The 17,499-nt window shown below is 37.7% G+C and overlaps 1 pseudogene; it reads right to left on the reverse strand.

The window, feature by feature from the left end:
- Positions 1-329: 329 nt before the first annotated feature.
- The window catches only part of LOC149250836 (tyrosine--tRNA ligase, chloroplastic/mitochondrial pseudogene), a 35,454-nt pseudogene continuing 18,284 nt past the window's right edge, over positions 330-17,499 (reverse strand).

Genomic DNA, 17,499 nt, shown 5'->3' on the forward strand with positions numbered 1-17,499 from the left:
GCCTTAAAATGTTAAGAAATGTATAAATTTACTGTATCTGTTTCGATTGCCCAAAATCTCATGAGAATACCTCGAGTGAACATACATGTCAAACTGCATCTATGAATCTAAGAAAATTGTGCCAAGCTAGAACAACTCACCTACAAATGTCTATTTGAAATCAGTTAAGTGTGTATCATGAACATTGACAAGTTGACTACATCAGTCGTTTGAAGCAAAGACACACATAACTGAAACAATCTCAAGCCTACTATCATGGTTCATTGAAAACAAATTTTAGGTAATTTATCCATTCAAACAATCAATGTCCTGAAAGCCATCCGCATGAATTAAGCTATCGTTACAACCAACTTGTTCTTTTTGCCTGCTGATAGAAACAACAATTTATCATCGACAATATCAGTTGCTTCAATAATTTTCCCCTCGTTGTCTACTCTTTGGTTATTCATGTAGAGACCTCCTTGTCTTAATGAGACGCTTCACTGTTGCTTTAGTTGGCAGCAACCCGACTTTCACAGATAAATCCACCAGAGATGAACTCAACACCTCATTATACGACAACAAGGAGGATGGCACTTCATTTGCAATGGCATCAATAGTTTTCCATTCTAAGTGAGTCTTTGAACCATGAGCCGAAGCCTATGTTGCCCTCAAGGCCTCCAATCCTTCTTCACCATGAACGAAACAATTCACTTCTTCAGCAAGTTTGCTTGGAACAGAATTGGGGACGTACCCAAGGTTTCTCATGCCTTCTTCAAGCTCAGAAAATTTTTCCAGGATCAAGAAAGCAAGCTTTTTCAAAAATACTATCACATTTGCATCAGAGATCCCAATAAAATGTTGGTAAAACTTGTAAGGGGAAAGCATGGAAGCAGAGAGCCAAATCGCCCCATCTTCTGACTTCCCAAACTTGGTCCCATCACTTCTCAAAATAAGTGGAAATGTCAACCCATAAGTCCCTTCTTGCTGAAGAACCTTCCCAATCAATTCAGTCCCTGCAGTTATATTCCCCCACTGATCACTTCCCCAATCTGAACCGAAACATTCTCATTCTTAAATAGGTGAAGAAAATCATAACCATGCAGCAATTGATATGAAAAATCAGTGAAGCTCATCCCCTCCTCTGACTGCAGCCTCTTCTTCACACTCTCCTTGGCAATCACGGTGCCCACTCTTGCATGCTTCCCGATATCTCTGAGAAAATCCAGCAGCTTGAATTATTTCCACCAATCATAATGATTTATCACTATAGCATAAGAATGACGAAATCCTAAATTTCCATCATGGATATCATTCGTCTGCCCTAATATCTGCTATAGTATTATCCTAATACCACCAGAATTCCTACTAATTGTTTCTTCATCTAGTACAGGGTGTTCAGAGCTTTTACCAGAGGGGTCCCCAACCCTACCAGTGGCCCCCCAACTAAAGCTACAGGCACATGGCCACATTTTTTAAACCATGATAATACAATAATACAAAGCAAGTTTCCCAAATGCAAACTCTCTGCAGTTTAATTGAACAGTTTAAGAAGTCGATTGCAAAGGGTAATATGCAAGGCTTAGATCTCTGTTGATTAGGAAAACTGGCCATGCTCAGTTGATGCAAGTCCGAAATAAGTGTCGATATGTACAATGGAATAAATGATGAATAGTGGAGCACTGTGAGGAATCAATGCGATTGTGCAAATAGGTTCTATGTTTTGAGCTCCAAATCAGAACATTGACTGAGTTTAGTTTCATAAACAAAACGTTAACAGAAAACAAATGATTACCTGTCCTTCTGTGGCGCTGGTTACCCTTGTGTGCAGCTGGTTACCTCCGGATGAAAATCTGTGCCTAAACAAAGACAATCTGTGCTTATATAAAGTTCTGGTGGGAAGCAGAACGCTACGCGAGACGACCGCTCTGGTAGGAAGCAGAACGCTACGCGAGCTACGCGGCCGTCATGCAGGGAAGAAACAAAGACACGTTTCGTGTGGCGCGGTGGAAAAAAAGAGAACGCTACGCGAGACGGCCGCTCTGGTAGGAAGCAGAACGCTACGCGAGCTACACGACCGTCATGCAGGGAAGAAACAAAGACACGTTTCGTGTGGCGCGGTGGAAAAAAAGATATTTTAAACTAAAAAACATATTAAATCAACGGCTGAAAACACTCCAATCGTCTAACACAGAATCAATGGCTCAAGATCGTACACGTCACATTTTAGGGATGTCTTTCTCAGAGGGAATGCCTTACGACGTAAAAATAGAGGATTCTAGTTCACAAAACTCTCCTTATAGATCAAATGAGACGCCAAGAGAGGGGTACTCTCTGAACATAGAAGATACCTTGAGAAGTTTAAATTCAGAAATCCAAAGTTGAAAAGTAGATAATGACAAGATCATTCAATCACAAGAAAGATTTGCCAGAGCACAAGAGAAACAAGTAGATGCCAATGCAATTATCCTTTAGAGTATGTCAGACTTGCAGAGACATGGAAAACCATGGATCAATTATGGACAGGAGGACAGGACTAATGGGGCATATGGTAGTCGGTCTCATGGTGGGTGAAACTCGGATAGGGATGACACAACCATAAATGTAAGGTTCTTGGATACACCTGGTAGGAGAGGCAATGTATATGCGTTCTACTCTAGTCCTATTTCAGAGAGGTATCATGTTCATCATTTCTATCATCCTTACAAGAGGAGTGGCATGGGATATTTTTTGGATGAGTTCAATAAAGACAGACCACTTACATTTGACAAAGATCTAAAGAAGCCAGAAGATGCAAAGGCATGGTTACTTAGGATGAAGAAGTTCTTTGAGCTCCATGATTACACAGAGAACATGAAGGTTGTTATGGCTATTTTTAGTATTAAAGGGAAATTAGACATCTGGTGGGAAGATGTGAAGCGTGTTAGGGACATTAGGACAGAGGGGTTGAATTGGCATGAATTCAAGGGACTCTTCAGGAAGAAGTATTTTTTAGAAAGGTGCTATGACAAAAAATCCAAGGAATTCTATGAGCTAATGATGGAGTCGATGATAGATGAATGATAAATGACAATTGCAAGGATCATCTCAAGAAGGATTTTCTATCTTATCAGTGCGGTAGGCCTCATATCTACAATGCTCAGGAGTCAAAGACAGTTGGGGATGTTAGACAAAGAATTCCTAGGATCTATGCAACATTTGATAACTAGTAGGCATATCACCATACATCTATTATTGAGATGGAAGGTAAGCTTTGTGATCAAGTTATTTATATTTTGATTGATCCTGGATCTAATTATAGTTATGTTAATCCTAACCTAGTGGATAATGTGGTTTGAGAAAATAAGTGCATGCAGAGTCTTGGTTAGTGCATTTGGATAAAGGTAATAAGAGGAGAGTACATCATTGGGTAAGATCTTGTGCATTTGAGTTGAACATTATGTCTACATTAGTGCATCTGAATCTACTTCCATTGGGTTCGTATAATATGATTTTGGGTATGGATTGGTTGTACCTTCATAGGACTAAGGTGGATTTTTATGAAAAGGATATTGAGTGCTTGGATGAAATGGAAAACAAAGAATATTGCAGGGTAAGAAGAAGCCTACATCAGTGAGAATGGTTACAACTATGCAGGAAAAGCGTAGTTGCAGGAAAGGTTATGTCTTATTTGGAGTGCATGTTTCTAGTGATAAAAGTAAGGATGTTAAGGATGCCTAAGTATTGAAGAGGTACCTGATTTTGCAACAGTTTTAGGTTGTATTTCCAATAGATGTTCTAGAGTTTCCACCTCATAAGGAAGTGAAATATTCTAATGAGTTGGTACCAGGAGCAACACTAGCATCAAAGGAACCTTACATGATGAGCACTCTAGAGCTAGTGGAATTGAAGTTACAATTGAAGGAAATGATTGACTAGGGATACGTTAGGCCAAGTGTGTCACCTTGGGGTGCACTAGTATCATTTGTGAAGAAGGATGGTACTCTAAGGTTGTGCATTGATTATAGGAAATTGAAAAAGGTAACAATCAAGAATAGGCATATGTTGCCAAGGATTAATGACTTGTTTGATTAGATGAAGGGATAAACAATGTTCTTGAAGATTGATTTGAGATAAGAATATCATTAGGTACGCATAAAAGAAGAGGACATCTACAAGACTGATTTCTGGACCAAGTATGGGAGTTATGAGTTTTTTGTGGTTCCTTTTGGTTTGACTAATTCTCTAGCTACTTTCATGTCCGTGATGAATAGTGTGTTGCGTCCTTATTTGGACATGTTTATGATAGTATTCATTGATGATATATTTATATATTCTAAGAATTAGGAAGAGCATGCCAAGCACTTAGCAACAATATTGAGATTGCTAAGAGAGCATCAATTATATGCCAAGCTTAGTAAGTGCAATATCTTTTGAGATAGAGGTACATTACTTGGGGCATGTTGTTTCCAAGGAAGGCATAGCAGTGGACTTGGAAAAGATCAGAGCTATCATGGAATGGGAAGCTCCTAGAAATGTGGACGAGGTAAGATCATTCATGGGGTTAGCATGTTACTACAAGAGGTTCATCAAGAACTTCTCATAGATTTCCTATCCTATTACATCATTACAGAGGAAAGTGTTAATTTTTCTTAGGGATATATTATTCTACTTTGATAATTGCATTTCTGAATTAAAACATTAATTTCACCCATAACATCATAACATTATTCATATTTACATCATTATTCAACAAGATATGCAACTATGTAGAAAAAATAATATCATCATCATAAATGCAACAAAATATAAAGGAAGAATAGAAGAAAATAATTCACACAGAGACACCAGGATTGGTCGAAGACCAGAGGAAAACCCACTATGGGGAAAACCCTTTGAAATTAATATTATTATTAGATTGTCATTGAATAATTTAGTAAAAGATAGTACAATGATTCATATATTCAACATCCATGAAATGAAATCAACAATTCTCATACTCAAAACCTTGATTCAGAAGCCTGTAATGAACTGTCAATGTCTACGGTCAACTACCGAACACGAAGTCAACAAGTGGAAACTTCAGACAAATTAAATTCAACCTTTAGGTCCTAGTCACATGGAGGAGTCATGTGTGTGACTGAGAGGGTCCAATCTATCTCTTGAGCCTATAAGCCAACAACTACATCTCAAAGTAACCTTTGTCAAGCCAATGACTGTAACCCAGAACCCTAGTTTCCAGTGGCATGGAGGATGAGATGTGCATGTGAATGAAAGGATTCAGTCGAATAGATGAAGCTACCAGTGAGAGAATGCAGTAGAGATCTCTCTGTGTCATGCCCATTACTGAGGCCCAAAACCTTAAAACAAAAATGTAAGTTTCAGACCTTGCAATTTTGCCTTCGTGCTAACCAATTTGTATGCAGATCTACCTTAGACTTGTGCGATCCAAAAAATAGAAGGAGAATAGAAGAATGTCTCATAATGTTGTCCAAATGAGGTTGAGATCACTTGTATTTATAGCCTTCCAAGGGTGTCCAATTTTCTTTAGGGCCAACCTAATCAAATATACACATGTGGGATTATAATTCAAAAATACACTTTCCATTGTCCAAATTTGATGATCTTTATGTCAATTTTGGTCCTCTCAAAAAGAGGAATTGAATGCAATAATTATATCCATAAAATGAGTTGTCCAAAGTGGAATTTGTCCCTAGTTTCCAATTTTAACACCCCCTCTCAACTAGGGAGAATTCCACCTGCATCATGTCATGTGTATACTATCATCAAATCACATCCAATCCCAAGTATCTCATCATCGTGTATCGTCTCTGTTCATCTCAATTCATCTCTTTATTATTCCTAATTATATCTTGATTTTCTCTACTCATATGCTAAACATTCTTGAATCTAAAAGAAGACATTGACATGAGAAGGGAGCCTAAGATACCACCCTCTAATGATCGGGGAGCCACTGGTACTACCAAGAATCACTACCAGTAGGGAGCCGAATGCTACCACCTAGGAAACATCAGTGGGGAGCCATATCTATGACCCAAATCAACATTAGAGAGTACATCTCAAAATCACATCGGGGATCACATCTCAAACCAAAATATCATGGGGAATATAAACATCTACAACCCCATATCGAGCAATAGGTGGTATAGGGGAAAACATCTCAACCCATCCTATTGCCTACTGATCTTCCCAACAATGACCTTCTAAATCAAGTGATAGAATTATTGCATTATAAGACAAGCTTGGGCTAGATACCTGAATTAGCAAAGGTAAGTATCACACGCCCCAAGCATCCTCAACTTGTTGGCCAGATGGGGAGGGACAATCTAAACAAGCATAACTTGTGGGTATGATGCCAACTAGAGTATACTATGAAAAGAAAAAGATAGGGGAGAAACATCTCCAACCCTATGGGTAGCATATGTGAGTGATGCCCTATATGAATAGGAGATAGTTTCTATTGAGACATGATATGAGCATGATGATATGTTGCTGATCTACAAAGAGAATCATTGTTCGAGGATGCTGGGCCAACTCTTCCCCTTTGTTTGAGCTCTCAGGGTGTGGAATTGAGATGTATATATCACAAAAAGGATACCATAGTCATCCTCCCTCTCACAGAGGTAGAAACCATAAGCCTAAGCTTGTATCGTACAACAACACCAACTAAATATCTTGGCGAATTGGATCCCACTCATTTTATCACAATGCATCCTTGTCATATCTAGAACTTTCTCAAACATCTTTCTAAATAGATTCTTCATCTCGCCTCACAATTAGCCATGCTAGCAACATCGTACTCAACCTTGGTCATGCTTAAAGCTATGAAATTCTCATCAAAAATATCATGGCAGATGCCATACTAAGGCAACACCTAGACATGCTCATCAATAATGACCCCAAAAAGCATCAATATAGCCATGTAGTCACATATCATAGGATGAATATCTTAGATAAAAAATTGATCGTCCCATGGAAATATCTCGAAGTGAGCTTGGTGGAAATTCAATGCGTATGAAGTGACTTGATTATGCATTCACTTAGTTTCTATTAACAAAACACACACACACACACACACACACACACACACACACACACACACACATATACGGACGAGTGTTCAAATGGAACATCAATGCTTTAATCAATTGTCAGTTGCCAAGTTAAGTTCAACAATACCTTTTCATAACTTCTTGAAATTTGATCGAAGAATCCAAGGATTTTCATTTCCACTGTCTTTAATAGCATCACTATATAGATTTTCTTTTCCCAACTTCAGGACGTGATACATCATGCCATGATTCTTCATTTTGAACTTCAAAGGCCATCTCCCTCTTACTTTGATCATGAGAGGCTCATTTCCTATCAAGAAAACACCATCAATATATAAAACTAAAATCAAAGCCATACCTTGGACCACTTTTTAAGTAGAGGTTTGGATCAACACATCATCCTGGCTTCACTAGATAATTGTCAATATGGACATATCAGGCTTTGGGAGCTTGCTTCATACAATGCTTTATGCAAACATAAAAATTTACCAATACCAATATGATCATCCTTACATAAATAAATATTGTGCAATCAAATCAAATGAGTCAACTTATCAAAGCTTTAGATGCCAGATCAAAAAATAATATCAAAATCACTATAAAACATTCTTTGTACTAGGTGAAAAGTAAAGCTCATATCCAAATATAAAGTTATGAATTCATCTATTGTCATGCCAAAAAATTGTCATTTACCAAAGAATATCAAAATAAAACTTCATCGAATCGTCCCCATGATCATAATATGAATAATTTTTGTCACTAGATGAAAATGCATACACCAAGGATAAGTCATGTAAGCTCCATCCATTTATTGTGAGATTGCTTCATACTGAATCAAAATTGTTTATACTTCAATTGATGTGTCAAAGCTAATGATTTCAACACAGAATATCTATTGGATACCAATATAATTCACTAAACTTCACTATGCCCACATAACACTGTTATCAAGGAAAATCATCATTCATCAAAACAAATGATTAGTTATAAGGTCAAAACCCAAATTTGTTAGCATAGTGAGATATATAACCCAAAACATATCTCAACATCAAGTAAAAGTTCTAAATCATTATCACACATCATGTCAAAACTCCAAACACTAGCTATCTATATCAATCAACCAAATATTGTCAAACCCTTGCAAATGTTATCAAATACTGTCATACACTAGCTTCAATGATAAAATCACGATGACATACGGATAGGCATATTTCGGTCTCCTGTAAACACAACTTTAGTCAACACATTCATATTCTATATGGTAAGTCAAACATCCAAACTTCCCTACTCATAGGATGTTCTAATATCTGCTCCATGTTTGTAAGACTATCATCCTTCATGTGTACTTTTGATTTCATGCACAAAACTTCAATTTTGTATCCTACAAGCATAACTGCACCTGTAGGCCTTCCTCTATCTAATTTAGAGGCTACATTTGCACCCTTAGGATTGCTTCTGTGCGGCTGAGGCTTAGAGTAAGGAAAACTCATTTTTCTTAGACCAAAAATTTGCTGCAAACCAACAATATCAAAGTTTTTTCTATTCATGTCCATAAATCTTATTTCAACAATAGATAATCTTCTATAAATGTAATGCAAATGATAATAGGTGTATAGATCTTATGGAGAGATTCTTCCTCTGAATGAGCATTCCCTTTAGCCATAAGTCCTCAATCCTATCTATAATACCTGTTGAAATGTGGCAACAAAAATATTCCAATTTAATTTGTCCTTGAGTTAAATTGTGAATTAAAATCGAATTTAGTCTTAACAGCTACTTGGATATAATTAATTAAGTTATTTTGACTTAATTAGTTGGAGAAATTCATGTTAGAAGTCTTTCTGAAGTCATGCAAGAGTTATCCCTTAAATTAAGGAGATAAGCCTTAAATTAAGGAGATAAGATTGAGTTATATTTGAGTTGTAATTAGTTAGCTCAGTTTACTAAGTCAAGTCTAGTTAAATTAGTTCCAAACTATTTGAGGAAATAATAGAGAGTTAACAGTCAGTTGATGCATGCATGCACTCAACTAGTGTACTCCAGTTAACTGAATATTCCCTCATCAGAAACTCATGCATGTATATTCTGAGAAATAACCAGTTGAGATTAAAGATAAGGACAATGTACCATCAGTTGCATGTGTTTCTTATAAAGGAAACTCATGCATGCAGTCAGGGAATCATTCCTTGAGGATCAGTTTTGACAGTGTGTGAGATCAGGTGATCATCTAATTGGTAGATGAGTTTTCCACTTGGTGATAGGAGAATCATCCTAGAGGAACAAAGCAAGGAAATAGGAGCTTGGAGGGCAAAGAGGAAGGCTTGAGAGAAGCTAGGATTTCCTGTGAGCATCTGTGAGGATTTTACTGAGAGCTGGTTAGCTATGACAGCTAAGGCTTTGTATAATTCCTATGTATTTCCACCCTGTATTATAATATAGATAGTGGGGATTTTAGCTGAGGCTTTCCCCAAAGTATTTTCATGTGTATTGTGCATTGATTCTTCTTCTTCTTCTAGTTATATTGTTCAGCTCGATCTTTATGCTTCCACAAATTGATAATAGAAGTAGGTTAAAATATTCTTCTTTGATTTATATTGCATTATCGGGTTAACCTATAGTCAGATTTTCTACATAGAAATTTTCTACATGACATCGAAGCTATGAACAATATACTGAGAAGAGAATTCGAAGTTTGAAGTTTGCGGTTGCAGGTGTAAATCGAATTCATATCATACTTCAAGGTTGGCCGATGGCGTTCTATGGCTTGAGACTCGAGTATACCTTGGAAGGTAGCTCGAATTACATAGCATGGAAAGATGGAATGGAGGCTATATTAAAAGAAAAAGGATTGAAGCAATTCATTGATCAAGAAATCCCAAAGCCAGCTTCAACTAATGTACAACAGTTGGCTGAGTGGAAGAAGTGCGTGGCGAAGGCAAGACATATCATCCTTGAGGCAGTTCGAGAGCATATTGTCTTGAGTCTCCATGGGAAGGATACTCCATTTTCAATGTGGAAGACATTGAATGACCTCTACCAGAATAGTAGCGACTAGAGGAAATTGGCGCTCAAGGATAAGATTTGAAGAATCAAGATGGAGAAGGGCGATACTATTTCCACATACCTGAACAAGCTCACCCCCTACAGAGATGAGCTTGGTAGTGTGGGAATAACTACTGCTGATGAAGATATGGTGAGCCTCGCTCTCCTTGGCCTTCCAAAGAGTTGGAATAGCTACCAGGACTCTATGAATGGAAGGCTGAAATTGCTGGATTGGGAACAACTGTGGTCGGATCTTATGTAGGAGGAGATCAGGAGGAGCACACGAGATGGTTCTTCATCCAAGGATGAAGATGAAGAAAATCTGGCCTTAGCAAGTAAGGCAAGGAAAGGGAAGGGGAAGGCTTCCCATTCCAAATCGAATTCTTCTCATGGAGGGAAGAAGGTTGACAAGTCTAAAGTGAGATGCTTTAATTGTCAAGAGATGAGACATTATGCAACTAATTTCCCATTGAAGAAGTCCAAGATGGCATCCATAGCGAAGAAAAGGTACTATGTGATTTTCATTTATGAATTTTCTCGTAAATGCTGGATTTATTTCATGCAAAAGAAGGACCAAACCTTCACAAAGTTTTGTGAGTTCAAAGCTTTGGTCGAGAAAGAGTCAGGGAAGAAGATCAAGGCCTTGAGAAGTGACAACAGTGGAGAATATGTCTCTCAAGAGTTTAAGGACTTTTGTGCAGTGAAAGGAATTAAACGAGAATTGACAGCACCTCATAACCCACAACAGAATGGGGTGGCCGAGAGGAAGAACAAAACTATTATAGGGGCAGCACTAGAGATACTGCATGACCAATGCCTACCACTTCAGTTGTGGGCTGAGGCATGCAACACAATGGTCTATTTTCAGAATAGAAGCCCATATCTCATACTTGGGATGAAGACACTATAGACAACTTTCTTTGGTAAGAGACTAGATGTGGGTGACTTCAGGATCTTTGGATCATTGGTATATTTCCATGTGACAAAGGATGCATGGAAGAATCTTGAGCCGACAACAGAGTTGGGGATACTTGTGGGGTACACTGATACACCTCACAACTATTAGGTGTACTTGCCTACCAGTTGGAGGATAGTGGTTCGCAGAGATCTCAAGTTTGATGAGCAGAAGGCCATGAAAGTTTCCCTTGAGAGGGAGCTCCAACTACAGGCTGTGGAGGAACTGTTGGTTCCTAAGGAGGAGGAGCCTCAGATTGATGCGGAGCAACCGCATGCAGAGGTACTAGGAGTGGGGACATCAAATCAAGTAGAGTCTTCCAGAGATGGACATAAGCACACAAGAGAAGCTGACAGATTGTTGCAGGATGCAAGAGAGAATGTGGGAGCACCATCTTCTTAGTGTAGATAGAGGAGTTCACCTGAGAGGTACACTGGATACATGGCCCTTGTTGGGGAATGTGTTGAGACTAAGCCATCTTCCTTTGAGGAAGCAGTGCAGCAGCCTATTTGGGTTGATGCTATGTTGGAGGAGTATGACTCCATAGTTCGTAACAGTGTTTGGGATGTGGTTCCAAGTCCAGAGAACAAGTCATTTGTGAGTTCCCATTGTATTTACAAGGTAAAGCAAGATGCTGATGATGGGAGGATCATGTTGCTGCAGTATAATTCCTTTCTTGTTGAGAGTGAGTGTTGAAATGTAGCAACAAGAATATTCCAATTTAATTTGTCCTTGAATTTAATTGTGAATTAAAATTGAATTTAGTCTTAAGAGCTACTTGGAAATAATCAATTAAGTTATTTTGACTTAATTAGTTGGAGAAATTCAAGTTAGAAGTCTTTCTAAAGTCATGCAAGAGTTATCACTTAAATTAAGGAGATAAGATTGAGTTATATTTGAGCTGTAATTAATTAACTTAGTTTACTGAGTTAAGTCCAGTTAAATTAGTTCCAGAATATTTGAGGAACTAATAAAGAGTTAACAGTTAGTTGATGCATGCATGCACTCAACTATTGTACTCTAGTTAACTGAAGATTCCCTCATCAAAAACTCATGCATGTCTATTCTGAGAAAGACCCAGTTTAGATTCAAGACAAGGACAATGTACTATTAGTTGCATGTGTTTTATTATAAATAAAACTCATGCATGTAGTCAAGGAATCATTCCTTGAGGATTGCACAGTTCTGACAGTGTGTGAAATTCGGTGATCATCCACTTGGTAGATGAGTTTTCCAGTTGGTAACAGGAGAATCATCCCAGAGGAACAACGCAAGGAAATAGGAGCTTGGAGGGTAGAGAGGAAGGCTTGAGAGAAGCCAGGATTGCCTGTGAACATCTGTGAGGATTGTACTGAGAGATGGATAACTGTGAGAGCTAAGGATTTGTATAATTCCTATGTATTTCCACCTTGTATGATAATATAGATAGTGGGGTTTTTAGCTGAGGCTTTCCCCAAAGTATTTTCATGTGTATTGTGCATTGATTCTTCTTCTTCTGGTTATATTTTTTAGCTCGATCTTTAAGCTTCTGCAAATTTATAGTAGAAGTAGGTTATAGTGTTTTGCGCTGATTTATATTGCATTATCGGGTTAACCTACAGTCAAATTTTCTACAATACAATCATGCATCAACATAACTGTTAGATCATAAAGTTGGACTATATCACATATTTATCATGGTCATATCATGTTAGCAGCAACTACTTCACCATTACACCATGACATCAATATTTCGTCAAGGGTTAGTGTCAAATAGATAATAGTATTATACTTCAAAAATCATAATCACAACATTACTTCTTTGTCACATAATTTAATCCATCAATTCAAGGCATACAATTTTACCATATTCCATAATCAAAACTTAACCACATTCAATAAGAAGATCATGAATATAAATCTCATTGTTAAACTTCTATCATCACGGTTACCATGCTTATCACAAACATTATCAATAGTACCAAGTTACAATCTATTAGAATCAAGGCACTAGCCTTCTTTATGGGGTCAAGATATCCATAATGGTATATGTTAACCAAACATCGAGTATACTGATTTATCAAAGATCAATATTAAGTAGCTTCATAGAATCAAGAAATTCATCATGTCTAAGAAGCTAAGATACTTTTTCACTACCAAGTGCATCATTTCATCATAGGTATCATGAATCAAACTTTCTTTCATATGCATACATAAGCCATTTGTGAAGGAGACATTCTCATCATATCTTAGGGCTTACCTTGCCATTCGATATTACATTTGAAACATAACATTGAAGCAATATACCATGCATACCTAGTAGTATTCAAATACCTGTGCACCTTCTTATTTTACATAGGTAGCTTGTAACACTTTGTCACCTTTTCATTAGGTGCCTCTTTATCCTTTTCATTAGGATCCACTTATCACAACTCATTAGGAGGTTATAAGCATCCAAATACGTAAATACACATGTTGTCAATGATGTACAAAAAGAACCCACTTAAGACTGTGGATGAAAAACAATCTCAACAATAGAAATGACTGCTAAACGTTGTAGATCTATAGCTATTGATAGAAACAAAACCTGCCAAAATTCTGATCTATGCTACGATCATAGTTAAATAATGAAAGAAAGAGTAATAACCCCAAACATCCAATGGAAACCATATATGTAAAGAATAATTTAATAATAACACCTGTGAATATAATAGATAAATGTTACTAGTGCCCCTCTGTGGGATGGGTTCTTGGCTATCCTCAAACGTCTTCATCTTCTGTAGAGTCTCTCTCCTCTATAATGCATAAACCCAACAAAAATATGGTGTGCGACAATGAAAATAATTAGAGTTAAAATAGTAAGTGCAACAATGAAAATAACAAAAAGTGAATAATGAATGGAAAACCCTTCTATTTATAACAAAATATTGAGTTATCCTCAAATAATGAGCAATAATAAAATATTATTGATCCCATTCTTGGAATAACCACTTGGAATATTTTACTATATTTGGTTAAGAGGGAAAAAGTATTTAAATTTTTATGTAGAAATAATAAATAAATAAATGATTTATTTATCATCTCAAGGAATTAGTTAAGGAATAATAAACAAATACTGATTTATTTAATTATTCCTAAGGGATTTAGTCAAATTTGACAAAGAATAATAATTAATTAGTGATTAATTAATTATTCTTGGAGAAAAACAAGATAATTAATGGTTTATTTGTTTATTTTTCATGATTGGGTCAAATTTAACAAGGAATAATAATAAAACAATGGTTTAATTAATTATTCCTATAAGAAAATCAAATAAATAGTGATTTATTTAATTATTCTTCATGGGTTTAACTATAAATTACTTAACGAAGGTGGTTTATTAAGTAATTTCTCATAGTGAAAGCAATTTTACTATGGTAAAATTGGCTTTACATGGTGTACTTCGATCCATCTAGTAAATTAGGATAGATGATCAATTTTTTGGTGATAATAGATTTCCCCCCAACGTATGAGTGTTAGGAGCAAAACATATGACCGAAGTACATTGTAAAGACATAATCACTTAGGCAACACAGGGGAGTCAAGAAGATAGAGAGAGAGAGAGAGAGAGAGAGAGAGAGAGAGAGAGAGAGAGAGAGAGAGACTAATGAAGCTGAATTGAAAGAGGATAGGGACAGAGGGGTTGAGATTAATGCAAGTCTCCTTTTATGTTGTGGTACCGGACCTAAATGAGGCGGGGGAGGCATACCCATACCCACCAAGATAACTTAGTACAAAAATAATGGTTCACTATGAAAAATAAAACTAAGCAATGAAGTACATGCTAAATGGTACATGACATGCTGGCATAACAGAGCCAGAAAATATTACAATGTGTCCCATATACATAATGCACCTGGTAAGAACATGAGCTAGGACTAAATACAATAATATATGAGTACATGAGATACAAATCCCCTTCCCTAAAAAAATGGGTGGGAGGGAGGGTAGAACAATCGGAGAAGCCCTACTGAACAAGGAAGGGCTCTGCAAAAATGAATGGATCATCTGGAGGAGATGTGCATGCTATGAACACTGTGATCGGTAGGAACTGAACCCATCAACTCTGTGGAACCACATATGACACTTTATCATAGTAAGTATGCATTCGGGCATGTGGGGGGCTACCTGAAGGGCCACCCACTCATGAGGTCTGAAACATCTCACACAAACTCAGAATCACTGGTACAATCTGCTGCATCACTGGACCATCAAGTGTATGAATCGTGACCATGAAATGACCAAGTCAAAGGGAAATAATGAGACCCTCTACTCGATCCAAGGTGCCGAACAAAAATGGAAGCTAGAACCAAGATACACTGCCCTCTAGGTCATTCTTTTGGAATAAATGAGCTGATGTCGACAGAATAGGGCCTGCGATAGATGAGGCAATGAGGAACCTCAACTAAGGCATGAGGGAAAATAGTAATGTGAATAATGTACTGACACCAAGGATAATGGGGAAAAGTGGGACTAAGGGACAAACAACTGACTACCCTTGTTAGAGCATAAAGTGCATGGTTGACCTGGCAGCAACTGACTCAACTTTGGAGGGGATGGGCACAGTATGACTAGAGGCCAAAATGGGCAACACAAGATGGATGGTATGCAAGTATAGATGGAATACTGTGACATGATATGATGGGGCATGAAATAGACTCCAAGAATGCAAGGGTGACTCATCATAGATGCTTTGCACAAGGGTGACTTGATGACGCTGCCACACAAACTAGGCCCAATGGGGAACATGAAAACATGAGTAAATGATGGTTAATCATGATGAAAATTGACATATGTTATGACAAGCATTAAGAGGAGGTGGACCTAAAAATACAAGTGTTTCTTTATGATGAAATTCAATTTTGAGAGGTGATGAAGTGACCCTTCTTGGAAAAATGGTTTCTGGGTGAAGTGTCAAATCATCTAAAACTGAAGAAGACCCATTTTAGAGCTTAGTGAGAGCTTTCCAACGGTGCTAATGGTTCATCAAACTGAGCTACGAATACCGTAGTGGATAAACCAACTAGCAGAATGGGGATCTACGACTTTCAAGTAAGTGGTCTTACTTGTCTAAAGATGGCCTTGATGCTTCTTGGAATGATGGTTCCTGGTGAAGAATTAAGGGAAGAGGAAAATGAGAATGAACTACTAGAGGAGGTCTAGAATCATCCTTGCCCACTAAGTCAAACATGGGGACTATGTGGACATAGAGTAGAATATTTGAAGAGATAGTATCAAACATCTACGATATGCGATGTGCATATGGCTTGTTGGAGAGGCCAATAGGACAAACTATCCAAGGAATGGGAGGATAATTGACCATACCTAGATCCAGTGGGATCTAGGCCAAGGTGTAGCTAAGAAGATGGTTAGGGGAAAACCATCATGCCCTCAAGCACGGGATACTGATTTGGTATGAAAAGGTGGGAATGATTCCCCTTAGTAAGAGGAGTTTTTGGAGTGCCATTGTGTTCCAATTGCTCGAAAAAGGGATTCAAGCATCTTGACCCAACTTGGCACGAGATCCTCCAAAGGATGATATGGAGATGTAGGGGCCTATGTGCCCCCCAGTACGCTATGGGTGTACCAGATGTATTTAGAGTAATAGACTCCAAACACTTATATGATACATAATCTGATTATGCATTTTTATATGACGATGATGGTTCACCATTGTTTTACTTATGGTTGTCTTTTGTGGTATACATGTGATAAATGCCAGTCTAGAATGTTGTTTGCAATGGTATCTACATAGTGATTTTGGTCTCTAGGCACATGACTAAAGGTAATGGTTTCAAATTCACGTACTAATTTCCTTACTCGTAGACATTTTCTAAATAGAACTTGATTATCTACATGATACACACCATTCAATTGCATTACAAGTAGCAAATGAATCTAAATGAACATGAAGATGAAGGATGCAATGAGTAAGGGAATCAACTAACAAACCTATAAGTGCATCATATTCGGCTTGATTATTTGTGGCAGATCGAATGCACATGCCATTTGAAAGGACTAATGTATGCAAGGGGGTAAAAATGCCCCAGACTGCCGAGGCTAGATTCCGGGAGAAGTGACTTGCACCGTTGGCATGACCGATATATGGTGTGGATGATGGATCCATCTGAAAGGTGCAAAAGACAACATATGAGATGATGCAATCTACCCAACTTTATGGTAGAGATAGACACACAAAAGGGATGTGATGTGAGCAACACTTTTGGAGGTAGAGCTCATTGGGAGAATTAGGAAGGAGATGGCCTTTGAAATCCTCATGAAGGAAGGCCCCCTTACTCAAGTGTAGGGGTAATCAGGGGTAGACATAGCTTCCATGGTGTCCTCATCAGGCTGGGAGATGGATGGTTGGGAGGAAGGTTGACTACATGATGCAACGACATTGCTTGGTGTATCAACCTGAGGAATAAGGTTCACATACGAATCGTTCTCAAT

This window comes from Pinus tabuliformis, chromosome 7, assembly GCF_031772625.1.
Source record: "Pinus tabuliformis cultivar Carrire ecotype Pingquan chromosome 7, CPIR1, whole genome shotgun sequence".
Classification (NCBI taxonomy): domain Eukaryota; kingdom Viridiplantae; phylum Streptophyta; class Pinopsida; order Pinales; family Pinaceae; genus Pinus; species Pinus tabuliformis.